Source organism: Vipera berus (assembly GCF_964194415.1).
Source record: "Vipera berus genome assembly, chromosome: 3".
NCBI classification, from domain to species: Eukaryota; Metazoa; Chordata; class Lepidosauria; order Squamata; family Viperidae; genus Vipera; species Vipera berus.
In genome coordinates this window covers 88,003,313-88,021,271 of record NC_138204.1, presented here as the reverse complement: position 1 = coordinate 88,021,271, position 17,959 = coordinate 88,003,313, and the positions used below count along the sequence as shown (strand labels likewise).

Sequence of the window (17,959 nt, the reverse complement as noted above, 5' to 3'; positions counted from 1 at the left end):
TTGAGGACCCCTGACTAGAGTTCTTCAATCCAAGATTGTACTCTAGAGAACAGATAAAATCTCCAAAAAAAATTGAACATTTAATAAAAGAAGGGGCAGCTCAAACTAATTGACTTCATAGATTCTGTGGTAGGAAGAAACTTGAAGAGAAGAATTTGAAAGTACATGCAGTAAGATAGAGCCTATTAAAAATGAAGTTTTTTAAAAGCAAGAATTAAGTCAAAAATTTCACCCCTAACCTCACCAACAAATGGTTTTCAAGGATAATTTTAAGTAAAAAAGATTCAAGTACATATGCTAACATGATATATTTGGATTTAAGAAACAGATTAAACTGTTGTGCAGGAACTGCACAATGAAAGTAGCAGTTTGCCATGCTTATTGAATTTACAAGCTGGAAAAATTAAAAAATCTCAAAAAAAGAAGGGACTTTAAGAAAAATGACAGAATTTTTATTATTTATGTATTTATACCCTGGCTTTATTATTTTTACAAGTAAGCTGCTGAATGTATATCCCATGCCACTTTCCTCCTATTTTCCCCACAACAACCCTGTGAGTGGGTTGGGCTGAGAGAGAATGACTGGCCCAAAGTCAGCCATTTGGCTTTCATGGTTAAGGCGGGACTTGAACTCACCAAACTGGCTTTGAAATGCTTATACAAAACAAAACAAAATATTATATTAGAATAATGATTTATAAATTGTTGTTGAATATGACCCAGAGACAGAACAAATTAAATGCTGTATGATAAGTTTGTGATGCAAAATTTGAGAGAAATAATTACAGTGGACTAATCAAAAGTAATTGGAAAAAAATCAAGAACATTTGCTCCAGCTACAATTTAGGGGAAAATAATATAAAATGTACTACAGATGGTATATAAAATCATTTATGATTGCTAAAATAAAGGAAGCAAAGAACAACAATGTTGGAAGTGCCATAACAATGAAGGAATATTTTACCATACCTTGTGGTCATGGGTAAAAAATCCAAAAGTATTAGAAAGAAAAACATAAGTTAAAATAAAAATATTTGAACTGAAACCACAGACTTTTCTGTTAGTTATAATTCCATAAAATGCTACAATTAACTAAGATATATGTTGGTTGCAGCAAGAGTAAACCTAGCACAACATTGAAAAGGTGATACTTAAACATCAGACTGGTAGATAAAAATGGAAGAACATGCTTAATGGTGCAATTGATAGCATGTATTCACAATAGAAGCCTAATTAAAGCAGGGAACTATTCCTGATTTAGACTTCCAGGTATGATTTTTAGGACTCAAATAAAAATAACCACAATTACTAATGATTGGTGCAAAGTTCAGATATTTAAACTCTGACTAGTGACTGGGGATATAAATGGAAGGGAAAGGGAGAATGTATCAATAAAAGTAATTCTTTTTTTTGTATGATAGAGAAATATTGAGGATTCTGAATTTTGGGGATGGAGAATGCTATGGAGCTAAGAAAGCAAAACAAATGGTGTATAGAACAAATCAATCTAAATATATTTTTCTGCTAGACCCAGATCTCAGGATAATAGACTAAATTGATTGTAGACACATCAAGTAATTTTACTATGCCTGTAGCCGAAGGCATTTTTACAAAAATACAAAACAATACTACCACAGCTTATGAAGTTCACACAGACTATTTACTATAGGTGATGACCTATAAAGCCCTAAATGGCATGGGTCCGGATTACCTTAGGGAGCACCTGCTGCCAGCATCAGCTTCCCATCGTCCTGTGCGCGCCCATAGGGAGGGCCTCCTTAGGGTTCCGCCGGTCAGAGATTGCCGTCGGGTGATTCCCAGGGGGAGGGCATTCTCTGTGAGTACGCCCGCCCTTTGGAACGAACTGCCGATGGAGCTTCGGACTGCCCCCGACCTTCGCTCGTTTCGCCGAGATTTAAAAACTTGGTTGTTTGAATTGTCTGGCCTGGACTGAGGGATTTTAAGTTATATTAATTAAATTAAATTAAATTAAATTTAAATTTAAATTTTTAATGTTATCTTAATTGTGGGCTGTATTAACTTAATTTTATTTTATTCTCTCTTTTGTATTGTTTTTAACTTGCCCTGTGAACCGCACTGAGTCCTTCGGGAATAGGGCAGTATATAAATTCAACTAATAATAAATAATAAATAAATACCATGTGAGAGAATCCCATTTGCAGACCATGGCTGTAGTCTTCAAATGTTTGGTGGTTTTAAGGCTGGCAAAGCAAGACAATACATAGAGTGATCTGAACATCCTACTCCAATATAGTCCACAAAGGTTTGTGTGTAATCAGTTTTTTAAAGATGCCACAATATTAATTGCTGATTGTGCTGCACTTTCCTTAAGGTGGCTGCCTTGCTGAAAGCCAGTGATACCTTGGATCTGTTCTATTGCCGAGCTCCTCTGATTAACATTGATTGTGCTTTTTGCATTTTTTTTCTTTTTCCTACAGCACAGTGGACAAATTAATTTTGTAGTGCAGAATGTCATGAAGATTAGGACTTTGCCGAATTTAATTATGCTTAGAAAATGTTTGAAGTTATGACGGACCCCTCAAAAAAGTATTTCTGACCCAGTTCTGGAGCTACAGTGGTTGCTCCCCACCCTGCAGTCATGTGACCGCATTTTGTGTGCTTGACCACTGGCCTGCATTTATGCCCTTTGCAGTGTCCCATAGTCATGCGACCATAATTTACAACAGTTTTGCTGAAAACCAGTGTTTATTTCTGGGTTTTGACAAAAACAGCTTTAGCAAACAGTGGATTTGGTTAACAACCACTGTAAAAAGACATAAAATTGGGTTAGTCCCATGATGACCCACTTCCATAAGCTCACAGCGTACATATGAAGAGCAAGTAATAGGTCATAGATCATAAATCATAGTTATAACCATTAATCATGTTACAAATAACAATTCTAAGAAACCAATAGGAAAAGCTACCGGTAGTAGGAAAGATGAGAAGACAAGAAAAGATGAGAAATGAGACAATGCTGTGATAATTAAGTGTTCAGCAGAGTGATGGCATGTGGGGGGGGGCAACTATATGTCAGGTTGTTTTGGAATCAGAGGTCTCCAACCTTTTGGGCACCAGGGACCGGTTCTGTGGAGAGAGGTTTTCCCACGGACCAGAGGGTGCGTGGTTTTGTGTGCTACCTGCATCCTGCGGATGGGGCTTTGCTTGTTTGTGCGGATCAGTTGCTGGCATGCTACAGCCTGGTACCAGTCCACAGATCAGGGGTTGTGGACCCCTGCTCTACTCGATAGCAGGATCCTGAGGGGAGAAGTTGAAATAGATCAGTGCTGGCGAACGTTTAGAGACCGAGTGCCCAAACTGCAACCCAAAACCCACTTATGTATCGCCGGGTGGGCATGGCCCACCAGGTGGGCATGTCCCTCTGAGTGGGTGTGGCCCGCTGGGTGGGCATGGCTACAGAGGTCATGGCAGACTGGGTGGGTGTGGCCAGGGTGGGTGTGGCCAGCTCGATGTTGGGGAGGAATGCCTGTGGGGGCCAGGCAGGGTTGGGGGAGATCCAGGGGGTCTCTGGTGGGAGGCAGTGGGCAGTAAAGTGTCTTGCTCAGCTGATGGCTTGGGGGTGAAGGGGGAGCTACACCCGCTCCCAAACACTGCCGTCTCGTGAAAGCAGGATGAAAACTCAAAAAAGAGACAAGGGAAAAAAGTTAAAACAGAAGAATGTCCTGCCATGGTTTTCTTCCCTGGAGGAGGTGGGGGGACATGGGGGGAGGCTCCTGAGCCCCACAGCTCTTCCAAAGGGAGAGGAGGAGAGTGGGGAGGGGCTGTGCTGGGATTGGGGCTCCTTGTGCCTTCCGCTGCCTGTCTGCACTCTTCTGCCGCAGATGCCACGGCTCCGCTTGCCTGGCAGGGAAAGCACGTGGGGCTGCTGCCTGGCTTGCCGTGTCGGGGCTAGGCTGGACTGGGCTGGGTGGGGAGCCTCCTCGCCGCTTCTTCCCCCGTGGACATCGGGAGTGCCCACCCTGCCTATCCCTTGTCCTGGGGCAGCTGCTGCTGTCCGGCATTCTCCAGCCTGTCGCCAGCCAGCCAGGTGCACCGGGATGCCTCTCTTCGTGCTCCCTCAGCCTCTTCCCTCTCCAGGCTGGGGCTGGTCAGATTCCCCCGCCCCGTGGGCCGTGCTGTACCTATCCCCAGCCAGCCCTGCTCCTCCACCCTCCTTCTGCAGCCAGACCACAGCTTACCGAGCTGAGTGGCGCCTCTCCCCACACGCATCCTCAGGTGGAGGAGCCAGGCAGCCGCAGCTCTCACTCCCCTCTGGCCTCCATCTGCCCGAGGCTCGAGCTCAGCGTGCCAGGCTGGCCAGCAATGGGTTGGAGAGTGCGGGATGACAGCAGCTGCCCCGGGACGGGGGTTAGGCAGGGTGGGTGCTCCCAATGTCCGCAGGGGAAGAAGCAGCATGGAGGCTCCACGCACAGCCCAGCCCAGCCTCAGCACAGCACAGCACGGAAAGTGAGGTGGCTGTCCTACATGCATGGGACCCAACCCTCACAGAGTGCCCTTCTCCCGCCACCCCGACTCAGTTCCTTACCTCCACCCAGCTTGTTCTGCGGCCTCATGGCAGCAGCATTGGGCAGGAAGCGGCAAACGTGGCTTGCTGAGGATCGAGCCACGTTTGCCGCCGCCGCTCTCTGAGCCGGCGATCAGCAGGGCCCCGTCACGGAAGGACTCGGGGGCACCGGGGTCGAGCCTTACGAAGCCCACCTTCTATATCAGCAGATCCTTGAGCTTTTGACACAGGAAGAACATTCTTTGTTGTTCCTTTTTAATGATGGTTCTAATGACCATTTCAAGCCCTTGGAGATAATAGAACCTAGAAACCTGAAAGCCTCTGCTGTTGATACCGTGTTGCCTAATATTGTAAGAGGTGGTAGAATTAGGACAGCTCCTTCTAAAAACTACTATCATCTCTACAGTTTTAAGAGTGTTCAGCTCCAGATTGTTCTGGCTGCCCCACAAGGCCAGTTATCTCTCGTCTATATGCAAGGCTCATCATTGTCTTGAATGAGACCAATGATTGTTGTATCATCTGCAAACTTTAGTACAGTAGTAGCTGGACAGTATTATGATAGAGCAGGAAATATTAATTGCTAAGTCGATAGAAAATTCTACTTTCTAATTTGGAAGGATTTCTTATTTTGTTTTTTTTTTAAGATGAATGCTGTAGCCACTTTCCAGGTGAGGCACAAACAGTATACATTAGAGTTGACATTGGGAGTACTGCAGCTGTTCACGCTCCACTAATATTTTCTTTTCTCGGGTTAATTTGTGACTGGAACCTTTTTCTTATGAGGGAGCAAAGGCAGATTGAATTGATATATTTCTGGATGCTGCATTAGATATTATTGCCAAGCAGCAATAGTTTTGGTCCTATTACTTTACTTAACCAAACAACAGACTGCATTTATACTGAATAAGACTTTCCTATCCAAACTTTTACTTAAGGAAAAATGGAAAGCTTCAGTTTGGCTATCTAAATTACTTCTTCTTGGCACTATAATTAGGGACTGATAGTGCTGCACACACTGATATGCTGTGGGCTGTTTCAGTACAGTAATGAAATTTGTTTGTGGTTTCGTTTTATGCTGATTTTTGCCAAAATCAGATAATCCAGTGATTAACCTTTATTTATCTTACATACCAAGGTCAGCCACTAAGCATTTGCCATAGCTGGATTAATTTATAACAGAATGCAAATTCTGCAGTGCTAGCTTCTCTAAAAATCATTATTTACAATAGAGTCTAGTAATGTCTGCTAGCAGTTCTATAGGATGAAAGAACAAAAGGTTGGTAGGAATCTGGAAAAGCACAGGCAATAAAAACTGAACTATTAAAAAAATCAACTGAAAGTGACTTGGCTTTTTTATGGGCTCAAACATAGTATATCTGCTTATAATGAATAGTTGTTTTAGGCTTGATAAAATAAGAAAAGCATTTGTCTAGGCCAGGGGTGTCAAACTCAATTTCATTGAGGGCCGCATTAGCATTGCGGTTGCCCTCGGGGCCGGGTGGGTATGGCCAGGGTGGGCGTGGCCTACTGGGTGGGTGTGGCTAGAGTGCATATGGCCTACTGGGTGGGCGTGGCCAGCTCTACATCATTCTCATCAAGGGTGCCTATGGGGGCCTGGGCAGGAGTGGGACAGATCTGAGGGTCTCTGGCAGAAGGAGGATCTCTGGGCCAGGGCCAAGGCAGTGGGGGCCGTTCCCTCACTGTTTCCAGGATGGCTTCACGGGCCACATGAAACCACTTCGCGGGCCAGATCCGCCCCCCCCCCCCCGGGCCTTGTGTTTGACATGTCTGGTCTAGGCAGATACAGTTAAGCTTTTTTTTAATGACTAATTGGAACATTGGCCTTGAATGAGACTCAGAAAATTTGTATGATACTTGTGACCATTTTTAATCAGTTTTTTTTCCTGTTTGTAATTCTTAAGTGCATTGGAACAATCATTACTTTAATGTTTAAAGTAAAACCTGAGTTCTATTCTAAAGAAAAAAACTGTGTTCAGTTTTTCTCCCTTTGGGAGAAGAAATTAAGTTATGTTTCAGCTTATTGGGCTACTGAAATGGCTCTGGGGATGTTGCAGAGAAAGCAGTAAGTCCCTAATATTAATTAAAAGGGGAACGATGAAACGTACACCGCACATGTTTTCTTAAAAGCTCTCCACCCAATTGTCATTTAATTAATTGATTCTCTACATGTAGCAGTTCATTTATCTCAATATATCTCCATTAAGAAATTAACAGTAGAGCAAGAGAAGTATGAAAATCTATTCATAACACATAAAAAATAATGTCAGAGAGGAATTCTCCCAGCTCTCTTTTTGTCCTTGAAGGCTTGTCACGAAGCAGATTATAATTTTGCAGTCATTTAATACCATTCAGACACAGTGGTGGAATTTAGGATTTTCAAGACAAGACTGGGGTTGAATATAAGCTGAATATTCCTGGCAGAACTTGGATTGTTGTGAAGAGATTGTGTGACAGCCCTTGTTCAAGTCCTTGAATGTCTTATCAAGAAAGCTGCCCTTAAAATGCAATTTAGAGTACTTTCATTATCTGTCTTGATAACAGTTAGTTTATTTAGGCAAAGCACAAATAGAGCCTTGTGAAGGAGTTGTCCCTCTTAGTGTTTCCTGTATTTCAAGGCAATGGATGTGGATAGTCTTATCTATATAATCCTATTTTAATTTTTTTTACAGTCATATGTGTTTTTAGTCAGAAGTTACTCCCCTGAAAGAAAATAAAGGCAAGTGCTGAATTAATCTAGCCTGAATAAGAAAATGTTTTGAGTACTTTAAAAGTAATGGAAATATCGAAATTAGGGTCAGCTATGATAAAAAGTCTAGATTAAAATAGCCAGTATTCCACCATTTGACTATTTCCTCACCAGGAATGTTTTATAATTTCCCCTAGCCGATGTGAAGGCAGTAAATCATTAAAATATATTACCATACCATATTATTATATAATATGATATATTTTATATTGTATTGTATTACTTATATTGCATTAATTACATTACATTTTATATATTGTATTGTATTAATTATATTATTACAGGCTATTCTCAATTTACCATCACAATTGAACCCAACATTTGTGTTAAGCGAGGCAGTTGTTAAGTGAGTTCTGTCCCATTTTACAATCCTATTTGCTATTTTTGTTAAGTGAATCATTACTGTTGTTAAGTGAATCACGTAGTCATTAAGTGAATCTGGCTTCCCCCATTGACTTTGCTTGTCAGAAGCCAGTTGTGAAGGTTACAAATGGGGATCATATGACCCCGGGACAGTGCAACAGCATAAGTACATGCCAGTTGCCAAGCACCTGAATTTTGATCATGTAACCGTGGGGATGCTGCAATGGTCATAAGTGTGGAAACTGGTCATAAATAACTTTTTTCTGTGCTGTTGTAAGTTTGAACAGTCACTGAATGGTTGTAAGTTGAGAACTACTATTATATTTATTGTAGTGCATTATATCACATTGTATTTTTACATTATTATATCATTCACATTTCTATAGCAATCTCAGCTGTGTGACTCTGGAGGGTTTACCATAAAAATAGTATACTGTATAATTCATGTTGCCCCAGTAATGACTAAGAGATGGTTTTAAGCCATCATGGGACACTATAAATCACTAGGGAAACAAAGGCTCATTGCATTAAAATGGTGGCAACTGTTCATAGCTCATAACATAGCACTAGTCAAAAACAGTCTGTGGTTAATCAATCTTTTGTATCTTTTTCCTCCTGAGAAGAAAAATGACAGCAAAAATGGTGGGAAAAATTCAGAGGAGGAGGACGGGCTGCTGTCAGCAGAGAATGACATGACATCATCTGGGTTATGGTCCCTCATAGCATTCTGTGTCTGAGGCACAGGTTAGTGTTATGATAAAAGACTCACTGGAAAGCACCCAGTTTCTAATACATCTTTGCTTTCTGAATTCATTTTCAACAAAATTCTGAAGAACCATATCTGGCTTTCTTGGTATATTTAGTCCAAAATAGCTCGATTATTTAGCTATTCACAGAACAGAGGTTCCTGAAGACAGAATCAATGTCTTGAGATGATTTTTCATGATCAATTACTTTGAAGCATCTTTCTTTTTGAGACTTTGAAACAGTGATGTAAGCTGGGATAGTTTAGCACATGTGAAGTATTTATTAAGATAGAGAAAGAAATGGCACTGAATAAGCCATGCCATGGTTGCTGCAGAATAATCTCTTATTTGCCTTGTAAAAAAAGAACAAACCCCAGTTTATTGGATCGAGATTCTGTTTGGAAGCTAGTTGCTGATATTGTTTATTGTCTGGAGGAGCAAAATTGGTGCCTTGAGAACTGGACCTCAGAGCCTAGGGTGCCCACAATGATCCTGTCTTCCAAGTGACCACCTTAAAGGAAATGACAAAGAAATTAGCAACTGCATCATCAGATGGCCCACATGGGCATGCAGGTACTAAGAGATGATACTATATTTTTATTGCTATATGAAAACCATAGTACAGTTTGTTAACAGATTATTGTTTAGAAGCCATTGATACTGAGTGAGCTGTGGAAAAAAAGCTATGTGTTTTACATCAGAACAGCAGAAGTTAACTATTTTATTCCTGAGATCCTACTGCAAGCTCAAGTCCTTCCATCCTGCCATTTTTATTTTGTGTTGTTCTAACACTGTTTAAAGAAGTAGTTGTAAATCACAGAGAGAAGACTTTCCATGGCTGAAGTAATATATCTGATTATCTAAATCCCCTCTGCTCTGTAGTGAGAATATTAAATCTAAGATCTAGAACAGGGGTCTTCGAACTTGGCCCTTTTATGATTTGTGGACTTCCAACTCCCAGAATTCCTCAGCCAGGCAAGCTGGCTGAGGTATTCTGGGAGTTGAAGTCCACAAGTCATAAAAGGGCCAAGTTTGAAGACCCCTGATCTAGAAGGACCTTGTTTTACCTCTGAGAACAAGACAGAGAAAAACAAGGTTTCAAGCAGAACGTCTTGGTTTGTTGAAGAATGAAGTGGTGTGACACCTGCATGAGAAGTTGCAGAGGGAGCTAAAAGTGGGGATTTTTTTACAGCAAAACAAAAGGTGTTTTAATTCAGTTAATTTCAGAGGTTAACCCGTGCTTCCTAAGTTCAATTAATACCAAGCTATTTACTTTATTGACTATTCCTGTCATATATCACAATAGCTCTATTCTTCTTCAGCAATGGAATGCATTTTCAGTTAAAATAACCACAGCACCTTTGTACTTTTTGACCAAAAACAGAGCCAGACTTGGAAAATAATGGGATGAATGCTAATTTTTACAAAATATTCAAAGGAAATAATATTTTATGCAACCTGAATAGTTAGCGTTTATCAATTGTCACCATTTAGAGCTCTCGATAGCAGCCAGAGAGTACAGCTAATGGTGAGATGCGAGGAGTGCTATTTCAGCAATATTTGAAGAGCTCCAAGATCTCCTCTGGAGTTTTAACAGAAATTAACATTATGACCTTTTGTTGGTGTAAAGCCAGAAGTCCTCTTGTGATTTGTGGTTTCAGCAGCAACTGGGTCATCCTAATCAAAGCTAGGTTAAGGTAATTTCTCTCGTGAGTTACAATCTGTTGGTGTATTTGCACAAACTATTACTTTAGATTATTGATGGCCCTGGCCACTTCTTGATGTGAAACAGCTGGTTCTGTTTGTAAAGCTTTACTATCTCACTGATAGTGAAACATTCTTTCAGTTTTAGGTAAAATGCTAACGCGCTGAAATATCAGAGATCTTCAAGAGCAAATGTTAAACACGCTGAAACAAGTCCCAGGCATTTCCTTTAATTCCAAAAAAAACCTGTTTACAGAATTGTGAGTAAGGTACCTGCCTATGAAACTGAAGTGCTGATCAAAGTCTGCTTTTGACTTTATGAATATTTTTTTTAAAAAAAACGTGCCCTGGGCAGTCCTGCTAGGGACAATCAGGTTGCATAGAGTACACCCATTGATGGAGTGTGATTATAGAAGGTGAAAAATATATTTCCATATAATGTACTAAGCCAGTATCTCATACCTGCACTGTGTTTCTATACCACCCTGCCTCCAAGTTGTTCAAGGATCTGGATTTTTATGTAATCTCTTTCATCTCCTCCAACATTTCTTGTGGCAATTGTGAAGTGCATGCATGCCTGGTTTCCAACTTTTCCTTTGCAGTGAAGAAAGAGGAAGATGCAAGAAAGGATCGTCAGACTTGGTCCCTTCTTTTACTACTTTAATGAAGTGAGGACAATAAAGTTGAAAAGTTTAGAGCCGTAGTCCCAACTGCTTTCTCACAACTCACCTGCACCCATGTGGCCCTTGGGGAACCATCATCTTGGAGATCCTGTGATTTGCAGAATTCACACCTGATTTTGCTTTGGGTTCAATCCACCCTGGCATTCCTCAATCCTTTCTCAACAGTGTGCAACTGATGGGCCATCACCATCACTTCTGTGGCCACAAAATGGTAGAAAACATCTCCAGTCAGTTGCTGTTCCCTCCAGTGGGAGAGCAGAAAGATCAAAGGCTGCCTTGCTTAGGCAGTCCAATCCTGAAACAACTATATATTCCAGAGAAGAAGGAATGAAATAAATTGTTAGAACTGCCTCTTCCATCTGTACTTTCAGGATGAACTTTGTCCATTTGTCTGGCCATTGGCTGAAAAATCAGAGCAGCACATATGACAAGTTAAAAGTCGCTATTACTCCATGAAATATAAAATTCACACTGAGGTAGAATGGTGGGGAAATAAATGCAATATCAGCACTTTCTGCAACCAAACTTTTTTTCCTTCTCAGTAGCTGCAGGCGAGATTGGGCATCTAAAGCAGGAGACCAGTTGAATATAGGGTTAGGCTGCTGAAGTCTTAGAGATGGGGGAGAAAATACTGGCTTTAATTCAGAAGCCCTGAGAGTGGCATTAGGTCAGAATGCATGCCAATTGAAAAGGATTTCCCACAGACTCCCAAATTTGCGAAACCTCTGAAATATCAGTTCTAATGAAACAGTGATGCAGATAACCTGGTGCAGAGCCAGGAAGTACTGGCCAGCATTCCAAGCAAGATGATATTCTGCAATCAGGTAAATCAGTGGCTGATTTCAAACAAGCCTTGATGTGAGCTTGGCTAACTAGACCAGTATCTCCTGTTCATTGCCTTGTCAGAAATGCAAATTGTCTTTTAGTTAAAAAAAAGAAGAAGAAGAATCCACCCTATTTAAAACACATTTCAGACAGTTAAGGTTTATTTCAGTCCACGAGATAACATAAGATAGGCCAGCCTAAATTTACTTGTGTCTGTACTCTGCTTTGGTAATGAGGCCAGCAAGTTAACTGGCAGGAAAAGTTATGGTGCAGGGATTGGTGGAATTCCCAGCTGCTGGGGGGGGGGGAATCAATCACTCCCCTTAATATGGACTGGGATTGGGGGAGGAGGCAAGTTTTGATAGATAGCTAGAGCAGCGGTTTAGCTGTCTGTCACAATGTTTTATTTGCTTTAGGGTCCCTGTCCTACCGTTTTCTCTAGCAATGTGGGATTTCTGCTCTCTTCTAGTGTCAGATCAGCCCAGCAGGACAAAACAAAGTGACCGTGGAGGGAAGTCACTAGGCCTCAGGAACCAGATGTGCGTCAGACTCCATCCAATAGTTGTGCTGATTTGTGTTGCTGGTTTTCAATCTCGGGTGTGGATTATATATATGACGTTATTTTTCAATGATTTTAGGGTTTACGTTTGTATGCTGTTTTAAAATATTGTTAGCTGCCCAGGATCATGAATCTGAAATGGGTGGCCATGTACAGTAAATGGAAGTAAATAAGTAAGGAACTGGAAAGAAACTGCACCAAAAAGAGTGAATAGGTGCTGAGAAGATACCATTCTTGTCATCATTGCTGTAAAGTGACATACCGTATTTTCCGGCGTATAAGATGACTTTTTAACCCATGAAAATCTTCTCAAAAGTTGGGGGGTCGTCTTATACGCCCAGTCGTCTTATACGCCGGAAAATAGTACATAAATCAATCGAGCGCCCCCGTTCTTGCAAAGCAACTTCAAGCCTCCTTAGTCCAGTCCCCCCTCCAATGTGACTCTCCCTTCCCACTCCAAGAGCCTCTAAGCCCCTTCCCCTCCCCCTTGCAAACGCCAGACCCCGGGAGCGGCAGGAAGCCCCTCCCCCTCGCCCAAGCAGCATCTGAGCATAAGCAGATTGCGCTCGGCTGTGCAGGCTGCCGAAAGGTGGGGACTCGGAGTTCCCGCAGTGGTTGCGGCTTCTGGCGTGCCGTTTGCAGAGTCTGGCCTGGAAGAGCGCGTCGTGTAAACGCAGCTCTTGTGTTTATTCCAAAGGGTGGGTGGAAGGAAAAGCCCCTTTCGGCTCCGGCGTGGCTGCAAGTCAGCAAGCCCAGGAAGGCACGCCCTCCCCTCTCACTGTGGAGGAAGCAGGGCAGGCTGGCGTCGGGCGGGAGCCGGCAGGGCAGTCCTGCACACGCGCGTGCTCCCCGGCTGCTAAGGAGTCCTTGGGGAGCCGTGGCAGGCGCGTCACGCCCTTCCCTCTCGAGGCAGCACCGGCGGAGCCGTCCGGCGTCAGGCAGGAGCCGGCAGGGCAGTCCTGCGCACGCGTGCGCTCCCCGGCTGCTAAGGAGTCCTCGCGGAGCTGTGGCAGGCACCTCACGCCCTTCCCTCTCGAGGTGGCACCGGCGGAGCCGTCTGGCATCGGGCGGGAACCGGCAGGGCTTTGCACCATCTGCATCAGATGGTCGGACACTTGGCAACTGGCATGTAAGTATTTTCCGGCGTATAAGACGAAAAATCTTGAAAATCTTCTCAAAAGTCGGGGGTCGTCTTATACGCCCAGTCGTCTTATACGCCGGAAAATACGGTAGACCATACATAAAGTTTTGTGTTAGAAAAAGATAGGTGTCATGTCTTCTGCATGGAACATAAAAAAATAAGATCAGCTGCCTTCAGTTATAGGCTAGGAATGAAAAGAAGGATGTGTTTGGCTAGGAGTGAATTTGCAGATGGCCCAAAACAGAGAGAGAAGGCTAAAACTTCAGAAGATAAGACCAAGGTTCAAAATGAACTTGAAAGATTTGAATATTGCATTCAGTGGGCAAAAAAAGCCAGGGCTCTGTGTTTAGATAGGAAAAATCAGATGTAAAGTTGCATCTGGTTACGTGACACCTGGTTCTCAATAGTACTTGTTGAAAGAATCTGGGTGTCCTGGTAGATCACAGGTGAGCCAGCAGTGTATCACAACTGCCCAAAGGGCCAGCATAAACCTAGGCTGTATTAGCAGAGATGTACTATCAAGATCACAGAAAATGGTAATTCTGCTTTTATGCTCCACTGGTCAGATTGCACTTGGATTACTGTATCCGGTTTTGATTACCAAAATACAAGAAGGAAGCCGAGGAACTGGAAATAATGCAGGGAAGACCAACAATGATGGTGGTGGATCTGGAGACAAACTTTTATAAAGAACAGTTAAAAGAATTGGATAGTTTTAGCCTAACCCTAACCCTAATCATAAGGCCAAGGGAAATTATACCCATCTCCCAGTACTTAAAGCAGGGGTCGTCAAACTTGGTCCTTTTATGACTTATGGACTTCAACTCCCAGAATTCTCAGCCAGTGTGCCTGGCTGAGGAATTCTGGGAGTTGAAGTCCACAAATTATAAAGGGCCAAGTTTGAAGACCCCTGACTTAAAGGGTTGTCATAGGGAAGAGATTGTGAATTTATTGTCTGTAACACCCAAGAGTAGGGCAAGAATCAATGGGTAGAAGATTTGGAGAAGGGGATCCAAGGTTGAAATATTTCCTGATAGAACTACAGATAGTCCTCAAATTATGACAATACATTCAGTAACTTTTCCAGATTATGTTGGTGCTAAAAGAGGGGAACTTAACAATCAGTCTACAAAATTGCAGCTGTCATAGTGTGTCATGGTCCCTCGGTCACATGAAAAACTTAAAAATACTATGTCCCAGGGGTGTTAAACTCGCAACATTACGTGACATGTCGTAAGGTATCACAACTTTTTTTCCATTGCCAGCAATGGGGTCGGCGCGATTTCACTGATGCATCCGGCCTGTGGGGCCAGCAGTTTGACACCCCTGCTATATCCAATTGCCATACTGATTTGGGATGATGAAAATATTGGTCCAGCTGATCTGGAGGGCATTGAGCAGAAAAAGGTTGTATGGGAGAGCAATTTTTTAAACTGCAGACTACGTTAAGTAGCAGTAAATTTGCCTCATAAATGAACGCTCCTAGGAACTAAAAAAGGTTTAGTCATAACAATCAGTGGATGATCTTCCTTATTTACTAAACAATATACAGTTCTACAAAAAATCCTGATATTGTAACCTTCATCTGAGTCACTAGGCAAAAAACTAGGACACATGAGTCAAAACTAGGGGTCAGGTCATTCCCATGGATATTTAGCCTTTCACAGATAGATATTCCACAGAACTGCTTTCAAGAAAATCCTTTAATTTTCACAAAGAATTCATTAGTGAAGCACACTGCAAAAATGGTTCTGGTCCAACTAAACTATTAATTAATATTTATCTGACATCTCAACAAACTGCCCACCAAAGCCAAAAATTGGCAGTGAAAAAAACTGAGCTGAGATAGGAAAATTTATTGGAGAGATAAAGTTAAGTGATATTTACCCAGATTTACAGCCCTGAAAATTATTTGTGTTTATGGATTAGACTGAGGCTAAGAGAGGTTTAAATCCTGGCTCATTCATCACAATTAATTACCATCCTTCTGCCTTACCTACCTCACAAGATTGTTGTGAAGATAAGCTGGGATTGAAAGAGAACTAGGTAACTTAGTTTAAAAAGGAAAGATGGAAAAATGTCAAATATTTTATTTAAAATTATCAGAGCCTCATAGTGTTCACCAAAATTCAATGCTAATTTCAAATTTTTAGAACGTTATTGGAATAAAACTAAAATTCTATAAACACATATTTGAAAATAAAATTCTATTGAAAGAGGAAACATATTTGGGCAGATGTATGCATTGCACTGGGATACATGTGCAATGCATACAATTCTGTGAACTCAATGGTTAAAAAGATTTTTAAAAATCCCATGAGTCTAATTTGAGTTCTGGTTACCACGTAATAAAAGGGCCAGTTTGGTGTGGTGGTTAAGGCATCAGGCTAGATTTGAGTTCTAGTCTCGTCTTGGGCACAAAGCCAGCTGGGTGACCTTGGGCCGCTCACACATACTCAGCCCTAGGAAGGAGGCAGTGGCAAACCACATTTGAAAAACCCTACTAAGAAAATTACATGGTTCCAAGACAACTGCAGTAATTGAATGGAAGGGGGGGGGGAACCCAAAGTCTATGCATATATGTTGTGTAGGGATAGCATAGGGGTTAAGGTAAAGGTAAAGGTGTGCTAGTCATTTCCAACTCTAGGGGCTGGTGCTCATCTCCGTTTCAAAGCTGAAGAGCCAGCGCTTGTCCGAGGACATCTCCATGGTCATGTGGCCGGCATGACTAGACGTCAGAGGCGCATGGAATGCTGTTACCTCCCCACCGTAGTGGTCCCTATTTTTCTACTTGCATTTTTACGTGCTTTCGAACTGCTAGGTTGGCAGAAGCTGGGACGACTAACAGGCGCTCACTCTGTTACGCGGCACTCAGGATTCAACCTGCCAAACTGCCGACCATCTGATCGACAAGCTCAGCGTCCTAACCCACTGAGCCACCACGTCCCTTAACGTAGGGCAGGGGTGTCAAACTCAATTTCATTGAGGGCCGCATCAGCATTGCGGTTGCCCTCAGGGGGCCGGGTGGGTATGGCCAGGGTGGGTGTGGCCTACTGGGTGGGCGTGGCTAGAGTGCGTATGACCTACTGGGTGGGCATGGCCAGCTCTACATCGTTCGCATCAAGGGTGCCTATGGGGGCCTGGGCAGGAGTGGGACAGATCTGAGGGTCTCTGGCAGAAGGAAGGTCTCTGGGCCAGGGCCAAGGCAGTGGAGACCGCTCCCTCACTGTTTCCAGGATGGCTTCACGGGCCACATGAAACCACTTCGTGGGCCGGATGCGGCCCCCGGGCCTTGTGTTTGACATGTCTGACGTAGGGGTTAGGGATATGCAATACAACGCAGACCAGGGTGAACTACAGATGAAACAGCCCACTGACCATGCTAGTGGAGAACCAATGGGGGTTGAAGTCCACAGTATATGGAGATTATTGAGTCGCTTGCTTCGGTCTTACTGCTCTGTAAGACACACTTGGAAAGGGATTCAATTACACTACTGGCCCTAACTGAATTCCGTTCAACTGTTCGGTTACCCCTCTCTACAAGATTCAGAAATATATGTCTTGTTATTTTTCATTTTTAAAAAGTCAGTGTCATCAGAAGACTTTGCCAAGCCAAATCTGATTGCTATGGGTGCCATCATAATTATGTCAATTTCCACATTTTCGGTTAAAATGAAAATGGAGCTGCTCAAAAAAAAAAAAACAAACCTGAGGCAGACCTCACTGGACATTAAACTTATTTTGCAATCAAACTAAGGAAAGCCTTCTGCAAATGTTCTTTCTCCTGCCAATTTCACACCAACATCCAACAGCATTAAGTTGGCATGCTAGAAAAGCGTGTATTTTTTTTTAGTACACATCTTGATTTTTATCATATGGGTAAAGTGCTGACACTCTTTGAAACTTGTCTTTCTAGCTCAATCAAAAGAATTAGAGAAGGAAGTAAGAGTAGCAAACTCTTGTATATACAAACCTTAGGCTATTGTTTGGCTTCATAGATGGATCATATATAACACATGTTTTTCTTTCTGTTATTTTCTCCAATGTTTGTGTTTCTGCTAAAATCTATCCACTTATGTAATGCTGTATACCGATGATTGACATGTTTTCAGTGCTTTCTACTCAGAATAGTGGATTTTTAGTGTACTATATACACAGAATAATATTGGACTAGAATTTGCCTGACAATCTCAGACAACTATAACACATTTCAGAAAATCCAGTCTCCCCTGAAATCTATTATTCTTAATAGTGTTTGATAATTTAATGCCATTTCTGATTTAAGGGAAAGAATTTCAATTACTAACCCACATCTCTGGAAGTATTAAACAAACAAAACCTAAACACACAAAACTCATGTTTGCTGACATAGTAGTATTTTTCTTTCATTTCTCTCTCATTCCCACTCCTCTTTTGGCACTGTTAGCCATCATTTAATTATTTACACATGGGGCTACCAAGAATATTAAAAAAAAAAACTTGTCGCTTATCTGATGAAAGTATCTTGTCTGAAATTTAACACAGTTAAAAAGATTTAATGCCAAACTTGGAAAATCTGCCTTTCTTGACAACAAATGATGCATCTGTTTGTGACACCCAGTACTCTTTATTTCTTAACAATTCAA

At 42.2% G+C, this 17,959-nt stretch overlaps 1 long non-coding RNA gene across 1 annotated transcript; it reads right to left on the bottom strand.

The window, feature by feature from the left end:
- Nucleotides 1-8,017: 8,017 nt before the first annotated feature.
- LOC308665197 lies at nt 8,018-11,164 on the bottom strand. The gene is made up of 3 exons (XR_014025838.1): nt 10,856-11,164; nt 10,589-10,720; nt 8,018-8,933 (listed from the first exon to the last, which is right to left on the bottom strand). It is a non-coding gene; the product is annotated as an uncharacterized lncRNA (long non-coding RNA).
- Between the last annotated feature and the right edge of the window lie 6,795 nt (nt 11,165-17,959).